The sequence below is a fragment of the Eptatretus burgeri genome, chromosome 10 (assembly GCF_056783735.1).
Source record: "Eptatretus burgeri isolate ZD-2024b chromosome 10, Ebu_testis_v1, whole genome shotgun sequence".
Classification (NCBI taxonomy): domain Eukaryota; kingdom Metazoa; phylum Chordata; class Myxini; order Myxiniformes; family Myxinidae; genus Eptatretus; species Eptatretus burgeri.
Window position 1 is genome coordinate 84300471 of NC_140970.1, and position 13164 is coordinate 84313634.

Consider the following 13164-nt stretch of genomic DNA (forward strand, 5'->3'; position numbering starts at 1 on the left):
TAAGGATGCAACAGGACAAAAGGAACAGGAGCGAGGGTAGGAGGGACACCAACAGTGGAGTTGAGGACAAAATAGACGGAGAATTGGACAAACAATGGGGTAGGGAGGAATGGGGTGGACAGAATGGATACAGAAGGAAACTTCTTCCTCCTCTATCCCCCTCCCCAATCCAACTTATCCCCCTCCTCTCTCCCTTTCCTCCCCTCTCCCCCTATTTCTCCTCATCTCTCCATCCTTCCCCCCACATAATGTACTGTTATGGTTGTGAGTGTTAATGGAGGAATTTAATCGGCAATATAGCATTGTGTGGAGTTGCTTGGTCTGTGAATGTGTAGGAGGCATCTCTATGTAACTAAGTAGGGAACCCGTGGGCTTAAGTGTTACGTGTTACCACACGGGAGGTGGTGTGGTGTTAATTAGCTGGAGAGTAAGAATAACTTCCCCAGTATGTAATTTCCCCCCTGTGACTTTTCCTTCTGTTTTTGAAGCAAAACCACGAGGAGAAACAAGCAAACGTGCCGAGGAGGCAGAAGTCCTGCCTCCAAGGGTGACGGTGGGCGAAGTCACACCCCTGAGACTGATGATTGATGGGCATGACATCAGAAGCTAGCCGAGCAGGCAGAAGTCCTCCTTCCCGGGTTTCGTGCGAGCAGGCCACGTCCCGGAGGCGGAGGATTGTGAGGCGTGATCGAAGAGGAAGGGTTGGTTGTGGATAATTTTGAGAGGTGAGAGAGAGAGAGAGAGAGAGAGAGAGAGAGAGAGAGAGAGAGAGAGAGAGAGAGAGAGAGAGAGAGAGAGAGAGAGAGAGAGAGAGAGAGAGAGAGAGAGAGCACACGTGAGAGGAGAGTTCGGAGGAGGAAACGGTAGTCTCGACAACGTTAGTGAGTCAGAGGCGAGAGTGGAGGATGAGTGGATGCCCGAGGAGGACGGCATGATCCTTGTGTTCGTGTTGAGGCAACTTATCTCGCATGGCAAAGCAAGACACTGGCCTTTGGCTCTTGGTTGGGTCGGTGAGGACGATCGGCGCATGAAGCCGTTGCTCTGGGTCTCTGAGCCTTGGTGTGGAGTTCCGAGGATTGCCTGGTGTGCATTTCTCCCACAATGAGAAAGCAACGAGGCGCCATTTTGTTGTGCGCATCTGCATGTGCGAATAGAAGCACCTCAATTCCAAGTTCCACAAAGACCAGCTCTGGGCCAAGTTAAGTACAAGCATACTCAAAAGTAAAGGTTTTCTTTTTATTTTGTTTTCCTTTTGACTGTATTTGAGTCTTTGTGAAGAGGCGCGTCGACTTTAGGATCTATTTTCTTCATTATTATCATTACCTTTTGAATTATTGTCCTTTGTAAATATTCGTCTATTTTCATTAAATGTATATTCCTTTCAAGAAGTTGTATCCGTGTATTTGTAGTGGGGTTTGGGTATTATTATTTGGGGGGGGGGAGGGGGTTCAGATTTCACTCGAGATTTCAACATATGGTAATTATTTAGGCCATGAGTCTCGATCATCAAATATGGAATCAGATTTATAATATCAGATTTTAATAAGCCTATATCGATAATTTTGCCAGCAGCCAATCAAATTGCGCCAAGCCTCACGGCTCACGAATGAACAGACAGACAGCCATCCTTATCATATCGATATAGATTGTGGGTTTTTTTTCTGCAATGGCTGGAATATAAAGACGTGTTATTAATTATTAGCTCACCTTGACTTTAGCCAGGTGAGCTTATGCGATCAAGCAGTGTCCATCGGTGAGTGTGTGAGTGAGTCAGTCAGTTAGTCAGTGAGTCAGTTATTTCGTAAACACTTCAGCCAGGTGACCTAAGCAGTGTCCGTTGGTGAGTGTGTGAGTAAGTCAGTCAGTCAATCAATCAATCAGTGAGTCAGTCAGTCCATAAACACTTCAGTCATTATCTCTTGAACCAAACATATGATTTTGATGAAGCTTGGCCACAAGCTTCATCTGATGCCTTACAAAGTTGTATCGGCAGCATCAAAATCTGCGCTAATTATCAGGGTTATGGGGGAGGGGGTTTGACCCCCCCCCTCCCCACCCCCAAAATAGGTATTGGCTCTCTTTGCTGAAACTACACAAACAATTTCGATGAAACTTGGACACAACCTTCATCACCCATGATGTAAAGTGTATTGACTGCATCAAAATCTGTGCTCATGAAAGGAGTCTGCAGGGAGGGGGGGGGTGTTTGACCCCCCAAAATAGGAATTTGCTTTCTTCTCCGAAACTACACACACAATTTCGATGAAAGTTGACCACAACATTCATCACCCGTGATGTACCAAAGTGTGTTTACGGCATTAAACAAAAAAAATAAAAAAAAAATCAGTCTGAGGGGTTTGAGCCTCCCATAATAGGTATTTGCTCTCTTCTCCGAAACTAAAGACACAATTTCAATGAAACTTGACCACAACTTTACTCACTTGTGATGTTCCAGAGTTTGTTCACGGCATTTAAAAAAGTCTGGGTCAAAGGAGGTCTGCGTGGGTTTGAGTGACTATTGCTTCTGATCCAGGTGAGCTATAGTACACAACGTACAGCCCTATTTATAGTTATATTTCCACTCTGTTGTAATAATGTGGGCTGGCAGGATAGCCCAGAGGTGTGCACACTCATCTTTGTGCTGTCTAAACTGGGTTTGAATGTCAACCCAGCTATAGACTACCACCCTTGTATTTCACATGCAGGGGTGATAAATCGGTGTGTACCCCCATCCATTCGAAGGATGCTAAGCCAGATAACCCATCTTCTAACACTTGTTGTTAGTTTATACTAAAGATCCAATGGTGTCTTTCATCACCCTGAACAAGCCCCACATTTTTGCCACTCTCATTCGGGGATCCTGTGATGAAGTGGCGATCTGTTCATCATTTGTTTTAGCATTGAAACTTTTCTTGACTTTCCATAAACTCCCCAAAACTCTGTCAATATTACAGGTCTCCATTATTATTCTCAGCAATATAATACAGTCATGACCGATTGGCAGGAAAGGTTTGATCATATATATATATATATATATATATATATATATATATATATATATATATATATATATATATATATATATATATATATATATATATCCTTCTTTTGAATTGTCTAATTTGAATATTCTCAAAGTAATAGATTATCAATGAGCTTTCACCCTGGTGTTTTGCAGGGTGCATCCTCATTGTCTAGTGAAGTCGTTAAGCCGGCTGCCTCAATCATTAGCATTAAAATGTGAACGTTAAAGACACCATTTTGCTTTTTGAGGAGACTGGTCGAGTGTGTGCAGTTCTATCCTCACTGAATCGTAAATTCCTGCATTGATTACATCTGGAGAGATGGGCACCAAAGGGTGGTGATACCCACTGGCACATCTCATAGAATAATCAGATCAATAAATGGGAAAGACTTATTATGGTTCCCCCTAAAAAAATATTCACAATCTTAATCTGTTGCAGTGGGTTTTAAGCAATTGTTTCAATGCAGAGCAGGATGCTCATTTGTAAATATCTGATGTTAATGTATTCATCATGTACTTAAGTCAAAGTCTTTCACATTACATATTAGCAAAGGTACCCAGCATTGCCGGGCAACACCCGGTCCTTCCTCCCACCCCATCCCTCTGGACCCCCATCCACTCCTTCCCTTCCCTCCTCACACCCCAACCCCTCCTTCCCTCCAGACTCCCAACCCACCCATTCCCCTCCCACCCCACCCTCCAGACTCCCAACCAACGCATTCCTCTCCATCCTCCCACCCCACCCTTCCCTCCCCTCAACCCATGCCTTTCCTCTCCCCTCCCATCCCCCATCCCACCCTTTCCCCCTCCCTTCCCTCATCTCTTGTCCCACCCCTCCCTCCTCCTATCCCATCCCTTCCACTCCCTCCCTCCTCACTCCTCTCCACCCTTCTCCTCCCTCCTCCCACAAAGTCATGTTCGAAGGACGTGTATTAAAGTGTACGAGTGAACATAATAACTTCAAAAAAAAAATATACATATACACATATATACATATATATCGGCAATATTCCCGGTGGCCTCACGACAAATTAATTATTACAGATCACAAAGTACCTACCCTCTGGGTGGGTCAGGTGGTGATATACATTACTTGCTGAAAAATGTATCGTTTGTGTTTTGTAAGAAGATTATAGATGTTTGTTCAGTTTGCACTTAAAAGGTTTGAGATGGTCTTAAGGTTACGTTCCAATTGTAGTTTGTGTCTGTGGGGTCAAAAGGGTCTAAACTCTCAAGCATGTAAAAAGGGTCTAAAAATGTCTAAGTGGTCTAAAGCTCTAAATGCTCAATGGTCCAAGCTGTGTAATCTGTCTGAAGGGTGTAATGGGTATTCAAGGGTCTCACGGGTCTTTGGTATATTATGGGTCTTTAAGGTCTTAAAGGGTCGTCAGGATATTAAACGATATTAAGGGTCTTTGGGGTGTTAAAGGTCTTTGGGTGTATTAAAGGTCTTAGGTATCTTTGAGGTTTAAAGGGTCTTTGGAGTCTTTAAAGGCTGAGGTGGTGAATGAAAATACGCTTCGGACATTCCCTCGGTCGGACTTCGTCTGTGCGCCAAATTTGGTGGTTGTCGGTCCAGCGGTCTTTGCAAAAAAACGTGAACATACAGACAGGCAGACAGACAGACTTCTAATTATATTTATTAGATGTGCAAGCTCTTTGATGAGTCTTATACATTGTAAAGAACAAATTAATTGTCATTTTAGCAAGTAATTGCCCCATTATTTAGACTTTTACGTGTTTGTGGAAATCAACAAGTTGTTAAATTACATTTATGAGTAATACATTTGCATTTTTCAATTCAAGTCATAAACCTGTGCACCACCTACTTCTGCAAATGCATGTGTGATTGTGAATTTTAAATTTAAATTAGAATACCTATCTTAAAATTCTTCCAACAATCCATAATCATTCTCAATCACTCAAGCCTGGAACTCGAAGTTGCACAGGAATTCCCAGGGTTTTCTCCTACTGCAGTGAAAGCACAACTACTACTGCAATGAAACATTTTACTTTGAAACACCTGCGTTATTGGCTTCAAGTAGAAGAATTACGACTCCAGACTTTGTCTTTCAAAAATTACCCTCGCATTGATCTCTCGTCATAACAAAAAAGCCTAAATCTCCCAATGACAGACAATGGCAACACTAAAACTATCTTTCTTTCTTTCGAGTGCTGCCTTATGGCTGCTGGTTACATCATTGGTTTGGGAGGCGGCTATGCTGCTGATGCAGTGTCCCTATTATCAGTACACTGGTACTCATTTTGCCAATCTCGGAAGGATGACAGGCTGAGTCAATCCCACCTGGTAGTAATTCAATGGAAAAAGCGGGGCTCGAACTCAGGACCCTAGGATCCCAAATCAGCCACCCTAATCACTAAGCCAACACCAGGCTAATACATGACAACTAAATTGTCGTTATACTGTTAATATATTTTCATTTTGATTAAAGTAATTTGTCTGGTATTACAAATGTATTTGCAACACCAGGCGGCAGTATCCTTCTCACTAATGGAGATATTGGGTGGTGAGAATTAGCCAGGGAGCTCCAAAGTAAAAAGTAATTGCTAAAGCGGCCTCACGTGCAACTCTCAAAAATACGGTATCTGAAAAAAATATATGACTGCGGATTATTTCATCAATTTGCAAATTTTCTTAGAAAAACAGTAATTCAACATTAATCATCGTGTATAAATGCTCTGATTACGTACAATATTGTGAAAGTTTCCAGTGATGCAGGCTTATCAACCAATGACTAAAATTGTTTTTGTAAGAGGTGAGGAATGCATCTGTTCACTCACTATATTTGATGAATTTTCGAACATTACCATATAAACAAGGCATATTATTAACCAGGTCTGATCATTTTCTTTCATTCACTCCCAATTCACTCTCCATTCTTGCACAGTTAGCAGTTCACACCTCGTGTGCAACTTTCAGAATATCTTGTCACTGACCAATCAGAAAGGCTTAACTATTAAATCTCAGGTGTTGAGAGTAAGTTGTAGGTTATCACGAGACTAATTTGCCTTATGTAGTAGACCTTTACAAATAAAATGTTGCACTTTATGACTTCATGAACAATAGCAATTGAGAAATGTCCCCCCAAAATCTCAGAGTATTCGTATATTTTGGACACTGCCTCGAATTTGTAAAATGAATGCAATACCACAACAAGTTATGTTTAAATAATTAATCCAACATAATATCGAAATTACAAGCTGTATAATGTCATTTTCTATCAGAACATTACCAGGTCTGTGGTTAGCCTCTTGCCACTATTATCATTGTTATCATCATCATCATCATCATCATCATCATCATCATCATCAACAATGTGCCATGCCCTATGGCATATGCAGAGCGTTACCACGACTGAAACAGTTACTAACTAAGCCACAATGCTGGACTGCTTGCCACTCCGACTCAGGAAGTCAGAAAAAAATCATGAATTTGGAATTTGGTCATGGTACTTGCCTACTCTTCACAAAGGAAACGGTGGGATCTCAAATAATGTCAGCAGATGGGACGCCCAGTTTAACGTCCATCCGAAGGACGGTACACACAATGATGAATCACCCTGCCTGTGAAACACCAGGGTGACAGTTTATAACTGGATCGGGATACAAACCTCTACTGGACAGCTTCAAGGCAAGTGTGCTTACTCTTTGGCCATCTTGTCAGCCCCTTGCTACAATAGTGACGAAAAGCATTAACTGTTCATAACCACTTGCGTTCATGGTAATTAACTCCTCTTTTAGGATTTCCCCAATTCAAATGGTACCCCCTGGCGAAATCCTCAAATCTTCTTGAAATAAAGTTAAGGTTGACTCCCAGTTACCTTTGTTAGCATGTTTCTGGTACCAACAACAATCGACGTGCTTCATTTAAAGTGATGCCTTTCCAAGTGACACTCACAACTCGAAACTGTGCAGCACCTGTCTGTAATCGTACAGCATCCAGACAGTAAATGATGGCATTGAAAAGGGACATAAAACAAAAAACGCACAGCCAAAGATGTGCTCTGTGCACTAGCAGATGGTGATGCAAGTCAATTCTTATGCTGGATCGAGTGATGTGCTTCGAACAGAACAAGAGCGATTTCGAAAGTCTATCAAAGTCTGTATCTGCACAAACGAGCAGCGTGAAATGATCAGACTTAACTTTAACAGATGGACATGGTTTGGGAGTCATACTATCATACTGAACACCAAAATCCAACTACATGTTTACTTTTTTTAGTGTTTTTAATGGACGTTTGTTTGGCTGTCTTTATGATCCTAATAGCCATCAATAACTTGGCACCTGGGATAATGGTTGGATAGTGTCCTTCACACTCAGATAGAATGGAATCATGGATAAGCCAATGATGCTTGTTTTACTCAAACACTTGAGATGAAATTTAAGACGAACTGTTTTTACTGCACATCATCCTACAGTTATACTTCCTTAAATCCTACTCTCATAATCCTGGTTATCCTGCTTTGACAATGGTGCAATGTGTTTTTATGTACTTTATAAAAACCAATGGACAATTTTTAGAACCTTTAAAGTCTTCATCTGTTACTGGATTATTTTACACGAGTAACAAATTGATGAAGCTTCATAAGCTGTGTCAGATTCTCAGAGCAGAGACACTGGTTTGAGAACTTTTAGGAGACAAGAATTATTTTCACTGGGAGGGCTCATCAACTTTCAACTGTGAAGTCTGTCCGACTCACAATGAAAGAATTGCTGTTTCCTTTTCATTCGGGCCATTGGAGCTCATCAAATATCCTGTGCATGATGCAAATGACCCTTCTCCGAAATCAGGTTAGTGAAGCAGCTGATATAAATGATTCTCACAGTTTTAATATGTCAAAAGAGAAAAGCGCATTTCTTGCAAACATTTTTTTTCCTTTGTTGTGTACAAAGTAAAGGCAGGGAGGATAATTAGCCACAACCCAAAATATATTTGCCACGCCTCCCGCACTATCCCCCTACAAACCCCCACACCCAGGCTGCTCCTGAAGGGAGCAGGTGTTTCTAGTGTTTTAAAAATCACATTATATAATGAAACTATTGCATGGTTCATGTGACTGCTATGGGGTTAGAAAAGCAGTTTACTTCATGGCAATATGAAGGGCATTATATATGCTTTATCCCACAGACAGTGCTCAACAGTGTAGCTGTAAAACATTATGGCTTCTCCACAAAAGGGTAACAAGGGATTATAGTAAAAGCAATAGTCACAATTCTGCTATGTAATCCCAATGCAAAGGTTCCACAACCTTCATGTCACCGTACTGGCTGGCTTATTTGGGACGATATCATGCACTGGAGAAGTTCAGGTGATTTACACCAGGGGCTGATCCAACAAGAACTAGAAGGGCACTCGGTGGAGCCCATACCTCTGCCATGTAATACCTGATCCATGAGAACATATCTGGCCAAATACATGTTTGAAATATCATGCCACACAGTACTATATTGTTTTTGGCCCTGTCTCTCAATGGTGAAGAATCACTTTCAAATGAAATAATTCTCGTTTTAGATCCCGATTCGGATCTTCACCAAAATCGAAACAATTCGTCATTGACACACACCTAAACTGTCCACCAAATTTCGCCCGAATCCGTGCACAACTTTTTGAGATGTCGTGCTATATATCATTTTGAGCCCTATCTCTTAATGGTGAAGAATCACTTTAAAAATTATAGTCGCCAGATCGAGATCCGGATCTTCACCAAAATTGAATCAATTCTTCCTTGTCACATATTCCAACGTGTCGACCAAGTTTCGTCCGAATCCGCCCTGGTTTTGAGATATGTTGCACAAAATCAAACAAATGAAATTGCTCGTTGAGCAAGGAATTGCTGGAATAACTTTGTCATATCTCCATGATCTCTGAAAAAACAATAACTTGGAAATCAATTTAGTTCTTACAAGTAGATAGTGCTACTGTTTAATGAGTTATAACACTTAGTTTGGTCATGATCATAACTTGGAAGTCAATCGGACTTGAAATGGCGTTTTATCGCAATTTGAAAGTTTTGACCCGACCCCACTGACATTCGACCCCCGACCGCTAAGAAGGGTGTTGGTGTGACACCCCAATGCGACATATGGTTGGATGCAGTGTTGGAAGATGCACATTTTGGATTTAGTTTGAAGTCGATACGACAATTTTAGCGGACGATATTGCGAAAATATGAATTTCGGTTTTTCGGTGACCTTGACCTTTGACCTATATTCACCAAAAAAGACAAGTGTCTAAGTTGGACCATGGCCGACGTCTCTAGCTAGTTTGGTCATGATCGCTGAAACAGTGTGGCTGCTACAGGGTAAACAAACACACAAACAAGCAGTCAGAGACTGGTACTTATGAAATCGTCAACTTGACCTCTGACCTTGTCTAATAAAAGCTGTCTAGAGAGAAGGTAGCGATGCAAACCACAAGTTTCTACGATGATTCTGTACCAAACCTCTCATAAAACATCCAATTTTTACCAGAATTTCGACAACCGAGTATGAAGCATACATAACCATTACCAAAATTGAAGACAGGATTGAAATCGACTTTAAAACGAGCGTGTAATGCCGTGTGTTACAATCCCCCTCATTAGCATAATCTTCAGTTCAGCCTCAGATACGACACCCGACATAAATATCATAAAAAAATCAGATTTTTACCAGAATTTTGACAATCGAGAGTATTAAACATACTTAACCGTTACCAAAAGTGAAAACAGGATTGAAATCGACTTTAAAAAAATACCCCCGAGCGGGAGTGCCGGTCATCTCTGCCAGAGGTCGAAAGAAAGTAACTCTGTGCCAGACTGGAATAGGGGCAGTTCATAAAGTAGGTACGCTCTACTTCTGGGTTTCAAAACCACCCACCCCCCTCTGTATGTAGGTTGGGTGACCACCCACCCACCCCCCTCTGTATGCAGGCTAATGACCACCCACCCCCCGCTGTATGCAGGCTAGTGATCACCCACCCACCCCCCTTTGTATGCAAGCTAGTGATCACCCACCCACCCCCTCTGTATGCAGGCTAGTGACCACGCACCCCCTCTGTATGCAGGCTAGTGACCACCCACCCCCTCTGTATGCAGGCTAGTGACCACCCACCCCTCTGTATGCAGGCTAGTGACCACCCACCCCTCTGTATGCAGGCTAGTGACCACCCACCCCTCTGTATGCAGGCTAGTGACCACACACCCACCCCCTCTGTATGTAGGCTAGTGACCACACACCCACCCCCCTCTGTATGTAGGCTAGTGACCACACACCCACCCCCCTCTGTATGTAGGCTAGTGACCACACACCCACCCCCTCTGTATGCAGGCTAGTGACCACCCACCCCCTCTGTATGTAGGCTAGTGACCACCCACCTACCCCCATATGTGTCACATATCACATCACAATACTTGAAGATTACAACGAACTGTAGATTTATCTCAAATGCATCAGTAATTATTAACTACGGTAATACAGTAATATGGAACAATTATTGACGTCCACGGATTCAACATCACGTCGAAAATGTTTCTGTGAACGGGGGTATTTTTCCCCCTCGCGATGACGACAGGCTCACCTTCATCTTCTGAAACGCTTTCATGTAGTCCGACACCACTTTCATAAAGTATGTATGCAGCCGTCGGACCACCCATCCACCCCTGTACGCAGGCTTTAACCCACCCCCCCCTCTGTATGCAGGCTCGTGACCACCCACCCACCCCCCTCTGTATGCAGGCTAGTGACCACCCACTCCCCCCCCCTATGCAGGCTAGTGACCACCCACCCCCCCTCATACATCCCTAATCGCTTGCAAAGCCAGCAGTTCCTTATGAACCGATGTTTGTAAGTCATGACGATGCAGTCCCTAGTGGTGTAATTTACCTTTTTCTTTTAATATCACAGTACGTCATTTATGAAAATAAAAGTACTAATGGACATTCAAGACAATGTTAATGTCATAAATGAAAGTAAGTGTGCATATAAACTTGTGTTCCATTGTTTTAGTTAAATCTGACAAAAGCTTCAAATGTAATATTTGTCTCAGAGAGTTCTGGTTCTTAATTTAATACTTTTATTTTTGTATGTACATACTTTATGAACGGCCCATACGGGGAATCAGAGCGAAGTTTGAAGGGCTATAAAATCGGAACGAGAGCAAATTTCAAAAAAAATGGCTCGCGTTGTTCTAGATAATAGTCCGTAGTATCTGATTCACGAATAACATTTGATCTCTCGATAAATGAGGGAGGAGATACTATTTGAAATCGACGATTTTCGCAACTTTGACAGCCTCGTGACGTTGATCTCGACCTTGGACGACCTTGAAAGTTACATCGTTGTGCACGTCTCATCGACCTCTGTCCATTCCACTATTGGTTATTTGTCTCCACTCGGTTTGATTGTGGACGGACAGACGTACGTACGGACGGACAGACTTCGAGACTTATTATTAGGTCATCTCTACTTAGATGATTTATATGACCGAACGAGTGGGTAATGCCGTGTGTTACAATCCCCCTCATTAGCATAATCTTCAGTTCAGCCTCAGACACGACACCCGACATAAATCTCATAAAACATCCGATTTTTACCAGAATTTCGACAACCGAGTATTAAGCATATTAAGCCATTACCAAAAGTGAAAACAGAATTGCGATCCGCGTTAAAACGAGCTCGTAACGTCGCCCGAAGCAAAAATCTCCATTTCTCCATGCAATTATTTCATATTATTAAATCAAAGTCACAAAACCGTAATATTCGGCCATCCACCAACAATCTTTACATAATCCGATGGCTTAGCGAGTCAGGCATGCGACAATAACCTTTATTTGGATAAAAAAAATGACTTTTAAACACCATCTTTATCGAAAACACCGTCAGCACGCACACGCAAAATCTTTACGCGACTCAACGACGCGTCTGCTCGAGCGCGCCGCACCACATGACGAGCCGTGACGCGGCGAGTGAAATATTTTTTATACAATCTTAAAACGTCTCCAAAACATCCGATTTTTACCAGAATTTCAACAACCCAGTGTAAAGCGTCCAAAGCGATCACAAAAACCGAAGACAAAATTAAAATCGAAGTTAAAACGAACTCGTAACGTCGACCGAAGCAAAAATACTCCATTTGTCCACATTAATTTACGGAATTATGTTTGACCTCACTGTGACCTTGACCTTTGACCGATTTTGGCCAAAATCTAATCAGCACAAGCCATCACCCTCCTGAATTATGTGGTGTAATTTGACATTGGTAGCTTCTTCCGTTCGAGTTATAGTGCCTACAAACAAACACACACACACACAAACAAACAAACACACAAACAGAGGACGGAAGTCATCAATATACTTAAGAAATCTTTGGATTTCGTAAGTAACAAGCAGACAGACAGACAGACAGACAGACAGACAGACACACACAACTGACCAACATAATTGCCGAAATCCGAAGGATTCCGGCAACTAACAAACACAGACAAACAGACAGAAATGGGTCAAAACATAACCTCCTTCACCTTTGGTGGCAGAGATAAACAAAGTGCAGTGGTGCTACTCTTGCCTAATTATTGCAGCTTTTTGTGCAAGGTTATTGCGTATAAACGAATATTTAGGGACTACCAAGGTTAAATGGTTATAACTACATGGTATAAGTAGATTTTAGCTCGAGCTGAGCGTCAAAAGTTTTCATCCCGATATGAGAAAGCATTCGATGCATGCAATTTAAAAGTCAAAACGAAGCCACTTATGATGTCATCAAAAAAAATTTCACTTGTTTCTCATGGGGAGTCCTTCACATGTGCGAAGTTTCAATTTTTTTCCATGGTGCGGCTTCAGAGATAGAGGTCAAAAGTTTTTACTTTCTTCCAACATGGCTGCCACTACATGACTTATCACGTCATAATTGTCATTAAAACGTTATACACGAGTAGTCGAACATATGGTGAAAATTCCGTGTCAATCGGATAAGCAATGCAGAGAAAACAGAGAAAATTAGCACGGACGGACGTATGGACAACCCAAAAACATAATCAGTCCTGTGCCTTCATCAGCGGAGGCATAAAAATAGTGGCAATGCCTCTGCGCTCACCAGGTAGAACTGGGGAACCGCTGGAAGGTATGGATGATCCACAAA

General features: G+C 42.1%; 1 long non-coding RNA gene across 1 annotated transcript in view; it reads right to left on the reverse strand.

The window, feature by feature from the left end:
* The window catches only part of LOC147018998 (uncharacterized), a 64370-nt gene extending 53655 nt beyond the window's left edge, over positions 1 to 10715 (reverse strand). The window contains exon 1 of the long non-coding RNA XR_015062828.1: positions 10606 to 10715. This is a non-coding gene — a long non-coding RNA (uncharacterized LOC147018998). The remainder of the gene's footprint in view (positions 1 to 10605) is intronic.
* Positions 10716 to 13164: the final 2449 nt, after the last annotated feature.